Raw genomic sequence first — 13,344 nt, 5'->3', positions numbered from 1 at the left:
TCTGAGGTCAGGTCTTATTTTCTGTGAAACATGAGAAATGAGAGACTCTTTTAAAAGGCACCTTATTTGGATAAAGACTGTCGTGGATTGAGGTTTTATTTTCCCCATTATAAATTTGACCTAGAAAATGCCCCTTCAGATATTATAGTGACCGACATGAGTAAAACTGGCGTTGATGAAGGCACACCCCTAGGCCTTACCGAAATTCTGAACATACTCTACTCCATTGCCCCAATTTTTTTTTTTTTGAGATGAAGTCTTGGTCTGTCACCAGGCTGGAGTATAGTGGCATCATCTCAGCTCTCTGCAACCTCCAACTCCCTGGTTCAAGTGATTCTCCTGTCTCAGCCTCCTGAGTAGCTGGGATTACAGGCATGCCCCACCACGCCCAGCTAATTTTTGTGTTTTTAGTAGAGATGGGGTTTCACCACATTGGCCAGGATGGTCTCGATCTCCTGACCTCGTGATCCACCTACCTCAGCCTCCCAAACTGCTGGGATTACAGTCGTAAGCCTCCATGCCTGGCCCACCCCAATTTTTAAAATCTATTTTTCTTCCTAAAGTGAAAGAGAATCTGGCTTTTGAATGTTTAGTTACTTGGTGTTTTCTCTCTACACATTTTTCTCTGTATTATAAAAACTTTATTTGGAGAAGAAATTAAAAACTTAGTAGGGGCAGCATACTTTCTTCAATCGACATTTCGAATTTTGTTCACAATTTTTGCTATTAGGAATAATGCCACAACAAACATGCTTATGCCTAAATCTGTGTGTACAACTTACTTTTTCATATATCTGCAAGTAAGTTATATTTATTCAGTTGGATTGTATTTTTCTGTTACATGATTTGAGCATTTCAAGATTCTCATTACAAAATTGCCAATTTACTGTTGAGAAAGACCTATTTTGTTGACCTACTGGTATGTGAAGATGGGCCACTTTTTGTTTCTCACCTACCTTGTATGTAGAATATTGTTGTTGTTGTTGTTGTTTGAGACTGAGTCTCGCTCTGTCGCCCAGGCTGGAGTGCAGTGGCGTGATCCCGGCTTACTGCAACCTCTGCCTCGGGTTCAAGCAATTCTCCTGCCTCAGCCTCCTGAGTAGCTGGGATTACAGGCATGTGCCACCACACCCAACTAATTTTTGTGTTTTTAGTAGAGACGGGGTTTTGCCATATTTGCCAGGCTGGTCTCGAACTCTTGACTTCAGGTGATCCCCCCACCTCGGCCTCCCAAAGTGCTGGGATTACAGGTGTGAGCCACCGTGCCCAGTCAGATCTTTGTTATTTTGATAGAAGGAAAGTGTTGTCTTGTTTTTTTCTTTAAATTGTATTCATCAATGTGTACCTTTAAATACGTTTGGTTAATGAGATATTTGCTTCTCTGCATAGTCTGTTACATGCATCACTGTTATTCATTCTGTCTCCTGGGCATGTTCATGTGCATTTTTTTTTTTAAATTTGTCACTTGCCTTTAGATTTTGTTTATAAAGTTTTTGTTGCAAAAATATTTTTAGTCTTACGATTCTTTTCTGGAAAGTGTCTTCGTTTTTTTTTTATCTAGAAAGCTTCTTGAGAGACACGTACATTGACCTACATTCATTCTCTTTTCTATCTAGTTTGACATTTATCTCTTTGATCTGTGTCAAGTTTACTTAGTTTCTGGCCCAAAGCAGGAGCTTAGTTTTACTGTAACCAAACGGCTATCTAACTAACTAGGACTAAATATTTCTTTTCCTAATGATGTGACGGTCACTTTTTAAGTATACATTAAATTACAACACATATTGGAGTCTGCTTCAACAATTTCTCTTTGATTCCTGTTGATGTTTTTCTCTTGTTTGGCATCAGCTCCACACCAGAGTTTTACTGTATGGAAAATTCAGTCCTTTTTATTTTGCAACATTTGGGATTTGCTTCTCATTGGAGTACCTTCTCTGAACGCCAGATGGCATGAGATCATTGGCCACATCTGGGCCAGTGTATCAGAAAAATTGTCATTCAAGAGCAAATGTGAACCTTTCAAAGATTCAGACACCCATTTGGTAGTTTTTCTTCACTCTTTGAGTTTTGGTAGCTTGCGGATGTCCTGCAGTAAGTGATTGGAGCTGAGTTTTAAAATTGGTTTCTGTTTATTCCTTTGCCGCTTGGTACAGAGCATCACTGGACGTGTTTGTTCCAACAGCCTTTAATGTATTCCCACAACTGAACCCTTTCCTCTGAAGATTTTTGTTGTATGGTTTTGTTTTGGGAATCTGTGTGGACTTGTGGATTGATCAGAACGTCCTGATACTCTGCTGCTTTGTAGAGTCAGTTTTTCTGTTTCTGTGGAATCCCATCTCAATTCCTATGAAGTGCCTTGGAGCAAAATTGGGACATTTTCTATTCCTGCTGCATGTAAGAAAATTGCCTTACACCAAACCGAACATCATTGGTTTGAATTAAATGTGGCATGTCTTCTATTTGCTTGATTGGGACTTCTCTAGAGGGGGTGGTTTTTATCAAGTGTTTGTTCTTTTTCTTCTTCTTCTTTTTTTTGAGATTGAGTCTTGCTCTGTCGCCCAGGCTGGAGTGCAGTGGGGCAATCTCCGCTCACTGCAAGCTCCGCCTCCTGAGTTCATACCATTCTCCTGCCTCAGCCTCCTGAGTAGCTGGGATTACAGGTGCTCGCCACCATGCCTGGCTAATTTTTTGTATTTTTAGTAGAGATGGGGTTTCACCATGTTAGCCAGGATGGTCTCGATCTCCTGACCTCGTGATCCACCTGCCTCGGCCTCCCAAAGTGCTGGGTTTACAGGCGTGAGCCACCGCGCCCAGCCTATCAAGTGTTTATTTCTATACCACAACAGTCCATGCTATGTTTCAAGTCATTCTTTTAATGTATTTGTTTCATTGTTTGTAAAGTTGATAAGAGGAATTCTGCCTGTGCGCACATTGATGTGTGTTTGTGTATTCCCACATATCCATGATTTACTCATGGCTGAGGTTTGATTTCAGTGACAGTTAGTCCTATCACACCATCACGCCTTGCTAAATTTGAGGTGGGGAGTGTGGCCTGTCGTGGTGAAGGGTGTTATTCTTGAGTCTCTCTCTATGTAACAAATTACCTTGAATCTCAGCAACAGCCATGTGTTCATGATTTCTGGGAGTGTAAATTTGGACAAAGCCCAGTGGAGATGGCCTGTTTTTGCTGTACACTGTCTGGGGCTTCACCTGGGAAGACTTGAAGGTTGTGAAGAGTTGGCTATTGGGAACCTATCTTTGGAAGACTTGAAGGTCTGTTGATTCCCATATTGTGTGTATGGAATCAGGCGTCTGGAAGATGAAGATGGTTCCACATGAGGCCTCTCCATGTAGCATGTCTTCCTCATGACATGGCAGCTTCAGAGTCTTCAAGCTTTTTATGTGGAAGCTCAGGGCTCCAGGCACAAGGGTCCCAGCACAAGGCAGAAACTGCATCACCTTTTAGGACACGGCCTTGGAAGGAACACCGCACCACAACGGTTGAAGCAGTCACCCAATTCAAGAGGAGTGGGGACAGATACCCTACTTTTTTATTAAGTACCACAGAATTCGGGGGCTATTTTGTAAAATTACAGTAGTTCTGAAGCCTTTAGAGTGAAAACAATCTGGGTTCAAGGCTCAGCTCTGAACTTTCTAACTTTCCTCATCCTTTAAAACATTTTTTAATTACCTATATTTAAGGCACAACATGATATTTTGATGTCTATAGTGTATTAGTTGTCTGTTCTTGCATTGCTATAAATACTTGAGGCTGGATAATTTATAAAGATAAGAGACTTAATTGGCTCATGGTTCCACAGGCTGTACAGGAAGCATGATGCTGGCTTCTGAGGAGCTTACAATAATGGCTTCCAGGGAGCAAGCATGTCACATGAGAGCAGGAGCAAGACAGAGAGCAGGGAGGTGCCACACACTTTTAAACCACCAGATCTCTTGAGAATTCACTCACTGTCGTGAAGACAGTACCAAGAGGGATGATGCAGAGCCATTCATCAGAAATCCACCACCATGACCAAATGACCTCCCAACAGGCCCCACCTCCAACGTTAGGGATTACATCTCAGTATGAGGTGTGGATGGGGACACACATGCAGACCATATCACATAGTGAAATGCTTCCTACAGTGAAGCCAATTAACATATCCATCATCACATAGTTAGTTTTTTGTGGTGTGGTAAGAGCACTTAAAATCTATTCTTTTAATAAATTTTTCATATATAATACCCTTCCATTACCTGGAGTCCTCATCGTATGGTAGGCCTCCAGACTTACTCATCTTACATAACTGCACCTCGGTGCCTTTGACCTACTTCACCCTGTTTCTTTGCTCCCCTTCACTTGGGAAAAAGTCTTCTACTTTTTGTTTGTGTGTATTCGATTTCTTTTTAGATGCCACATATGAAAGAAGACCATGTGGCATGTTTTTTCTACGCCTGGCTTATTTCACTTAGCATAATGTCCTCCAGGTTTATTCATGTCGTTGCAAATGGCAGGGTCTCCTTTTATAAGACTGAGACGTATTCCTCATCCTTAAAGAAGCAGTGTAAAGCATGTGTATCTCCTTTTGTAGGATTAAAGGAGATCATTCCCATGTTAATGTTATTCTTGAATTTTGGTCCTGTTCTATTTTTTTTCTGTAAAGGCTGATGTCCATTTTCTTAGACTTAGATTTGTGTTTAAATAGTAGCTTGGGTGGAGGATTATATCTAGTAATTTTTAATAAGAAGAAAAATGCGAGAGTATCAATAATCACGTATGCTTTGGTAATAATGAATTTCTGGAACACAGATTACTAATACGCATATAGGCCTTGTAGACTTCACCCCTTATAGAGATTCTAAGCAACTGTATTCATTGATTCTCTGGCTTTATTTCTTATATTTTTTTCTCCTCTAAACCTTTCTAGCTCTTTTTATTGCAGTATTCTAGCTGCTGCCTCTCCTGTCCCTTTTTTCTATGTTGTCATGCCTTATTCTAACTTTACATGGGGCCCTCCTTTTTTCATGTTACAGGGACAACCATGTATGAGGTCTCTAAGCCGAAATTCACACCCTTTTTTGCGTGACCAAAAATAGGGATACAGGCATATGGGAGTGTGTGTGTGTGTTTGCTTGTTTTGAGACAGGGTATCACTCTGTTGCCCAGGTTGGAGTGCAGTGGTACAGTCCTGGCTCACTGCAACCTCTGCCTCCCAGGCTCAAGCAGTCCTCCCATGTCAGCCTCCCAAGTAGCTGGGACAAAAGCTATGCACCACCATGCCTGGCTAATTTCTGTATTTTTTGTAGAGGTGAATGTTGCCATGTTGCCCAGGCTGGTCTTGAATTCCTGAGCTCAAGCAATCCACCTGCCTCGGCTTCCCAAAGTGCTAGGATTACAGGCATGAGTCACCACACCCAGTGCAGGCATATGTTTTTAATGACCAGTTTGCCAAAAGCCAATTAGTTCAATCATGTATTCAACCAAATGACCAATTCACTGAAATTACTGAATTCATCATGTTAATATATTGACAATGCTTTTCTTCTTCTATTTATAAAGTTATGACTATTGATATTCTTAAAAATATTGGATGGGGACTTTTAAAAATGGCTTTTGAAAGTCTCTGGGTCATCTTAGTTGATGGGTTATAAAGACAAAACCAAAACAGCATCTTAAAGAATATTTAATTTGTGTCAAGTCAAAACAGTAAATGATAGAAGAGACTGAATATCTCATAGCTTAAGCTGCAGACCCACAAAGGGCAAGTGTAAGGAGAGAAAAAGGGAAGGTGTTAGGGGAAGAGGTGGGGGAGGGACTGAGAGTAGGGGAAGGCAGGGGAGGTATGTGGAGATCTGGGATGGTATGGGGTGGGACTGAGGGAGTTCATGGGGGCTGTGGTGCTGCGAAGAATCCGAAGACCCAGGAGGACCTTCTTCCCCAGTTCTTAGACCTGCCCTATGTCTCATTGTTTATCCTCTGTGAGTTGCTATAAACTTTAAAATTAGTTAAACAAATTTTAGTAACATTGAGAATTTCAGGTCATTGATTTTACTATATATTGGTCATTGGAAATTCTTCCAGTAAATTGGACTTTGATAAATTGCCTGGAGCTATTGCAACTCAGGGTCTGTCCGTGGACAGACCTTGCCCAAGGTGCCAATATGTGGCAGGTCCATTTAGAGAAAGGAAGTCAATCGTATTTGGGAGAGAAGTTCGGGAATAGTTCAATCAGAGTGTGCTAAATGGCAAAACAGACAGGAAGGCCAGTAGAAGATTGGGGAAGAAACTGTTCTATGGTTGGTATCAAAAACGGCTGTGAGAAGCATGTGGCCCTTATCTACAAAAGAAAGATAATGGGCCGTGATAAACCTTGGAATGTGCATGTTCTGTTTGTTTTGGTGGATAAAACCACTGGCTTGGAATTCTGCTAGCTTTGAATCTACCACTATCTGAAGTAGTATAGATTTTTCTCTGCACAGGAGAAAATCCTTCTTTCTCGGATGGCTGAGGAAAAATGTCCTGTAAATTTCCATAATGTCCGTTAGGGTTTCTGAAGAGGTCAGTTAAAAGTGCCGCACTAGGCTGATAGCTCAGCTCTACTGTGAGAGGCCAGAAGCACCTGTTCAAAACTTAGACACAACTTTTTTATTTTTATATTTTCTGGTGTCAAAGTCAGAACTTAGAGATTCCATCTAAAAGAAGCTCAGGCATGATTCTTTTCCCAAGAAAAAGAGAAGATCCTAAATATGTGTATATATTCAGAAGACTATAAATGGATGTGTATAAATAGAATAGTCACTTATTACTCTTACCCTATTAGATAAAAAATTTAAAATATATACTTTTTGTATGTTTCCAAATATGATTTTTGTCACTGGAGTTTTATATATGTAGCTCAGTGTCCCTAAAGAGCTGGTAAATAATTTAATTACTGACTTGAATTTGAAATCTTAAGCTCTCCCAAGGAAAGTTATCAGATATTCCAAAATGTGAACTTAGTGTTAAAATATAGTGATAATTTCCTTTCATGAGCAAGCAACTACTTTGGGAAATATATTTGATCAGAAAATTTTTCAAGCTAAAGACATTTCTTTTGGATAAATTGCATGGCTAAATTTTATAACTTGGCAAGCATGCTTTGCTAATAGCAAGTAAGTAAACTTTTCCTACAAATAATGCTTTTGTATTCAACACAGTGTATTTTTAGTCCAAATTAGGAATGCTAGTTTTTAAAAAAATGTTACATAGAAAGTTTATACATATATATGCACAGACATACAGATAAAGTGAACATTAAACTGAATCATAGAAATGTATTTATGGGCCAGGCGTGGTGGTTCATGCCTGTAATCCCAGCACTTTGGGAGGCCGAGATGGGCAGATCACGAGGTCAGAAGTCCGAGACCAGCCTGGCCAACATGGTGAAACTTCGTCTCTACTAAAAATACAAAAATTAGCTGGGCCTGGTGGTGGGCACCTTTAATCCTAGCTACTTGGGAGGCTGAGGCAGGAGAATTGCTTGAAACCAGGAGGCGGAGGAGGTTGCAGTGAGCTGAGATCTTGCCACTGCACTCCAGCCTGAGCCACAGAGCAAGACTCTGTCTCAGAAAAAGGTGTATAAGGATTCTGATGTTTTATTAATTGAAGAAAGCAGGTAAATGATATTGTATAAAGACTGATCCCTTTTTGTGATAAGTGTGTGTATATGTACATTTAAGCATGTAAAGTCTAAGTACGTATCAGCATATTAAGCTTTTCTAGATGGGAATTTTTTTTTTTTTTAAAAAACTACTTTCTTTTTTTTTTTTTTTTTTTTTTTTTTTTTTACCATTGCCATGAGTTATATCAAAAACAAGCAAAGAGAAGTTGTTTGTAATTAGAGCTGAATTTTAGAGGTTCATTTTATTTGCATATTACAATTGTTCTTGAGCCATTCAATGTGATATTGACTGTTTGTATTCACCATTTGTATTGGCACCAGCCATGTTCTTCAATAGCACTCTCAAGGTGGCAAGAGTTCCTAAAAATGATAAGAAAAATCAAGGGGAGAACAAAATCTTCAAATTCTATAGTTCTGGGTGACTATTTCCTGATGATGACTTGAGTTGCCATGGGTCCTTACTGAGCTGCCTGTTATTTTTATCAATTGTATCTCCAACGTACTCTGAAATTCTCAGTGAATACAGCAGTAGGAAAGGAAGTAGCCAGTCCTTATGAGGACTTAGTGATTTTTAGTTTTTATACAGCTCTTTCCTTCTAGGACAGCTCAGATTATTTTATAGAAATGTTCCCAAATCACGCAGAATCCCTGCGAGAAGTAAGATAAGGAATTTTCTGTCAAACTTAAGAGAAGATGATGTAAATTTCACACCTTTAGAGGTGGCAATAGAAGAAATACTATAGAAACAAATTAGTGTACGTTAACTTGGAAAATTAAAGTAAAATAAATGAATATTTAATTGCTGCTACATGCATTGCCATACACTCTTCCCCTTTATAACTTCAGTAGTAATACTAAAAATAGCACTCGTGAGGCATTCTCAGCAGGTGGCCGAAGCCTGCTATCATTGAAGTATGTTGGATCATTCAGTTCTCAAAATGATCCCTCGAAGTTGATAGTTTTCTATCTCACAAGTGAAGATATTACAGCATAAGGAAACTGAGTAAATGGCCCACAGTTTTATAGTTAGTAAAAGGAAGGTCGGGGACTTTAATTCACCATGTCCATCTAACTTCAAAATTTAATCATTCATTCATCACATAAGTATAATCCATCTACCAGGCATATTAGGCATCTCTGGTCATTAATCTTACCTTCCAAAGGAGCTTTGATTTGGAGAAATTTCATAATATACTCACAGGTGGTCCAAATAATGTTTTCTATATTTAAATACATTTGTAAAATATGGAATAGAAAAGTTTAAGTTGTTTTTTGATTTTGTTTGTTTAGAGAGACAGGGTCTTGCTCTGTTAGCCAGGTTATAGTGCAGTGGCATAATCTTAGCTCATGGTAAACTCTGAATCTTGGGCTCTAGCAATTCTCCTGCTTCAGCTTCCTGAGTAGCTAGGACCACAGGCACATGCAACCGCAACCAGCTAATTTTTTTTTTTTTTCCCCCCGGTGGAGATGGGGTCTTACTATGTCACTCAGGCTGGTCTCAAACTCCTGGCCTCAAGTGATCCTCCCGCCTTGGCCTCTCAGAGTACTGGGATTATAGGCATGAGTCGCTGTATCCAGCCTGTTATTTGTACTTCATTTCTTAACATAGTTTAATATTTTACTCTATATTATGAAAGTTCTAGGCTAGGAAATAGTAAGCAGCTTTTTAAAAATGGTTTAGATCACATACCCTCTCCCGTCCGTGGAGTGTCTCTCGAGATGAAGTTCTATGGAAGTGCTTTTAGGGCATTTTCTGAAACCGTGAGTAGGTCCTTCTTGTGGTCTGGTCCCAGCTTTCTCCTCAGTCCTCAACTCTCTGTTGCTGTATTTTCTCAGCTACCAGGTTTCCTAGCTTTACCCTCTTTCTTCTTTATTCTAAATTATAAGCTGCTGTCAGATTTATATTTCTAAATCTTGGCTCTGAACACTTTAGCCTGCTGCTCGTGAGTGAACCTGAATTTCCTTCCCTCTTCGTATTAAAATAATTCCAGATGATCTAAAGGCTTAAGTGGTGAGGGAAAAAAAAAAAAAAAAAAAAAAAAAGACTATAAAATCAGTGGAAGAAAACATAGCTGAATTAATTTAAAATTTTGTACAACATTGCTTCTAAACAGGATGTTAAACTACAAAGCCATAAATACAACTTAGGTAAATTTGATGAAATAAAAATGAAAATCACTTATTGCCAGAAATCACGTAAGTCTAAACAAATTCTGACGAGACTTATAGTCAATGGTTGATTGATTTCCATAATGAAGGGGCTCATTTAAATCCATAAGCAAAAGACAAAACCGTGGGCCATTCATATTCATTTCTCCAGCAGTTTCATTGTTAAAATTTTCCTCTGAATATAATCACTTACGGACTCCAAGATAATTATAGAAGGATGCCTATTGCAGTATTGTTTATACTAGTTAATAAAATTGGGAAAGATATTAATATCCATTATTTAGTAACTACTTACATAAACTAACACAATACCATGAAAATATATTCGGTTAGTTTTTTAAAAAACAGTTGATCTATATTGCTGGTATGAGCAGAGCTCCAAGGAATGGTAACTGAAAGCATGAGTCCACTAAAAACAATTCCATTTTTTTTTCCTGTAAAATGCCCAAGAAACTATATATGGTGGGTATATTAGACAAGTGAGAATCAATGAAGAGTACTAGAGTAGAGATTTTACTTTTCATCCCTTTCAGAGTTGTGTGCATCTATTACTTTTCTTAAAAATTAAAAAAAAAAAGAAAAGAGTACAAACACCTGTATTTATTACAGATTATAAACTCAACTCCTTATTTTGCCTTTATAGGCTACTTGGGCCTCTGACTCATCTGTTTTTTACAACTTTATTTCTCATTGTATGTTCTTCCCTTAATCTCTGGATAGATTGAAATGCATGCTCGGCACCACACCACTCTAGTCATTTTGAGTCTCCTTTCCTCCTTCGCTTTTAGAGCAGATGCCTCCTACTGGAATGACCTCCTTCTCTGCCTGTTCTGATCCACCCATATTTCCACTCCCATCTTCTTTATTGCAGCCTCCACTGGTACTCCAGCTAGAACTAATCTTCCCCACCTATGAGCCATTATCATTCCCAGGTTCACTTCTGTTGGGACACTTCCTTCTTGAACTTTGTTTTATATGTCTGGGTTGCCTGCTGCCCCTTAGGTGAAGAAGAGCAAGATCTGGGTTGGATGCACCTTGTAACCTCCTGGAGTGCTCAGCACGGAGCCACACTCGGAAACGGCTGGAAGCTGTTTGTGGCTCATTAGCATGCCTGACAGATGCAGCATCGAGGAAGACATGATGACCCGTAGTGTCAGTGGGCAGGAGTAGAAACAAGGGCTGTCACATGTGGTCGTTAGGAAGGGAAGTGGGTGCAGCATTTTTAGAGGACTGATGACTGGCTGTTAGTTTTGCTTAACATATACATATGCGCATATATATGTATGTATATAGATACATGTATGTGTATATATATGTACTGCTGTGTGTTTGGAATGGAGCAGGACACTAGGGCCATGAATGCTTAACATCCTGATAGTCTACGTTTGAGGCTGAGGGACTCCATCAGGTCCACATGGCAGAACTGGTGACGGTCCCAGAATGGAGGCACCGTCTTTGGACTCCTGGCTTCATTCTCCTCGCCGAATACCACACTACCACAAGAGCCTCATTGTGTCTGAAGCTCCCAGTGAACAAGGTTAAAGTCCACCCATTCAGGTGTCATCTCATCATTTGTATAATCTGGGAGTTGCATTCCTGAGTGGCCGACCCCTTTTCAGAAGCTGCCTAGTTGAGATGTCACTTCCCTGACAGTGAGGCACTTAGGCTCAGAGAGAAAAATCACAATGTGCTCCCCCTTCTCTCAAATTTTCCCTAACAATTAATGCGGCACTAACTTGACACCCTCTTTCCTTGTTTGGCTTTGTAAACCCCGGTCCCTTTTTCTATTAATTCCAGACATTAATATTTTCTTTCACGCAACTGCCGCCATTCACCCGTGAAACAGTTTGAACATTATGTAGCTGTCAAGATGCCTGGGGATTACCCAGTATGCCTTGCCTGTGAGAAACTGACACCACTGAGGCCTAGTTTTGAGATGTTTATTTTGAGAGTACGCTGACAAGCATGAAGGCCTGATCCCAGAGTGGCAATTTCATTTAATTAAAGGCCTCTTTTTATTATAGTTTTCCCCCACTTTTTTATATATATATATCAGAATGATTGTTAAAGTCTGCCTCGCCAGAGGTGTTCTCTTCTGCTGTAGGAGGGAGGGGGTGGGCGATTGCACTCTCACTAGTGAGCATTTCTCTGAATGGCTGTGAATGCATTCATTTTTGCTGTTCTCAGAACTGCCCCTGAACACGGTGTGTGTGCGTGTCTGTGCGTGTGTGCGCATGCATGTGCATGTGCATGCCCAAGTTTAAAATAAAGACTGATGGGCTCCCACTCCTATGTTACCAAACTTAAAATGTGAGATTTGACTATGTATATGTATATATTTGCAGCTAATTTAATGTTTGTTTAAAGTTAGTACCCTGGCAATACTGCAAGGCTGACTTCTCAAAATCGTGCCTTACTTAATCTAGTAAGGCTTTTAAACCATGGCTGCTATTTTACTTCGTAGCGATGTTTATTTCAGTTCAAATAGCTGGGAAATGTAGTGCATTCCATTTTCCGTAATTTTTAGTACTGGAGTTAAATGGAAATAATAGAAGGAGCTGAAAAAAGAAAAGAATGAAGTGTAATGCATGATGGATATTAATGATTTGATAAATGTTGTGATAGAGTAGCCTAATTAATTTTTGATGTGATATTCCTAGACTATATTGGCTTGATGTTGATATCAGCACTTCATTTCAATAAATATTCTGGGGGCCTGTCTTGGGTACTGTCCAAGGCACAGGGGAGATCCCAGTGAACAGACCGGGCTGTTGGTCTTTGTATGCTTATTCACTGCTGTGTTTCAAAATTAGCTATAGAATCATAACTCCCCAAATCAGATTTTCTTTCTTTGTAGCGTTATCAGCTGGCCTTCATTTAGCTCCTCATTGGTTGCTCATTCATTTGTGCCTTCTTCATCCACCACTTACTAGGTAGTAATGAACAAGTGTATTCCAAGCGTTGTATCATGAGACGCACACGCATGTAACACACGCACAATACATAATTCATGTATTATGTTTTGCAGGCATTTTTTTTTTTTTTTTTTTTTTTACTTGCATTGATCTGAAAAGTGTGGAGGAGGGTCTGCCATCAGCCCTTCTTTTTGCTTTGGGCAGAGTGACTGGAGGGACATTATTCATTTCTTTTGGCGTCTGTTTCAAAGCTCCCGGGGAGGAGCTGGGCAGGTCAGCGGTGTCAGCGCTGAGGCCAGCTGAGGGCCTGGCTGGTGTGGAGTTCAGCTGGCCTGGCTCAGACAATGTTGGCTGCTTTAGTGCAGGTGCGGGGAGGCAGCAAAGAATGGCAACTTTGTCAATTTAATCTCTACGCCTGCAGTTTCACTTGTAGCCCCAACGTGCCATCTTTTGAGCCAGTGATTCCAGATATTTATTTATTATGATTATATTTTCAAGTACAGGATTCTGTTGAATCAGCCATCTGGCTAAATGTTTGAAACTGATTTCTTTCACTTTGCACTGACTTGCTGCGGTTCCTACGAGGGGGTGGGCTTCTC

At 39.9% G+C, this 13,344-nt stretch overlaps 1 protein-coding gene across 2 annotated transcripts in view; it reads left to right on the top strand.

Annotated features, from left to right (window-relative positions):
* The window catches only part of MCTP2 (multiple C2 and transmembrane domain containing 2), a 264,097-nt gene that overhangs the window by 96,094 nt on the left and 154,659 nt on the right, over positions 1–13,344 (top strand). The window lies entirely within an intron of this gene.

Source organism: Papio anubis, chromosome 7 (assembly GCF_008728515.1).
Source record: "Papio anubis isolate 15944 chromosome 7, Panubis1.0, whole genome shotgun sequence".
NCBI classification, from domain to species: domain Eukaryota; kingdom Metazoa; phylum Chordata; class Mammalia; order Primates; family Cercopithecidae; genus Papio; species Papio anubis.
Note: the sequence above shows the minus strand (reverse complement) of the source record. Positions and strands in the feature narration are given on the sequence as shown.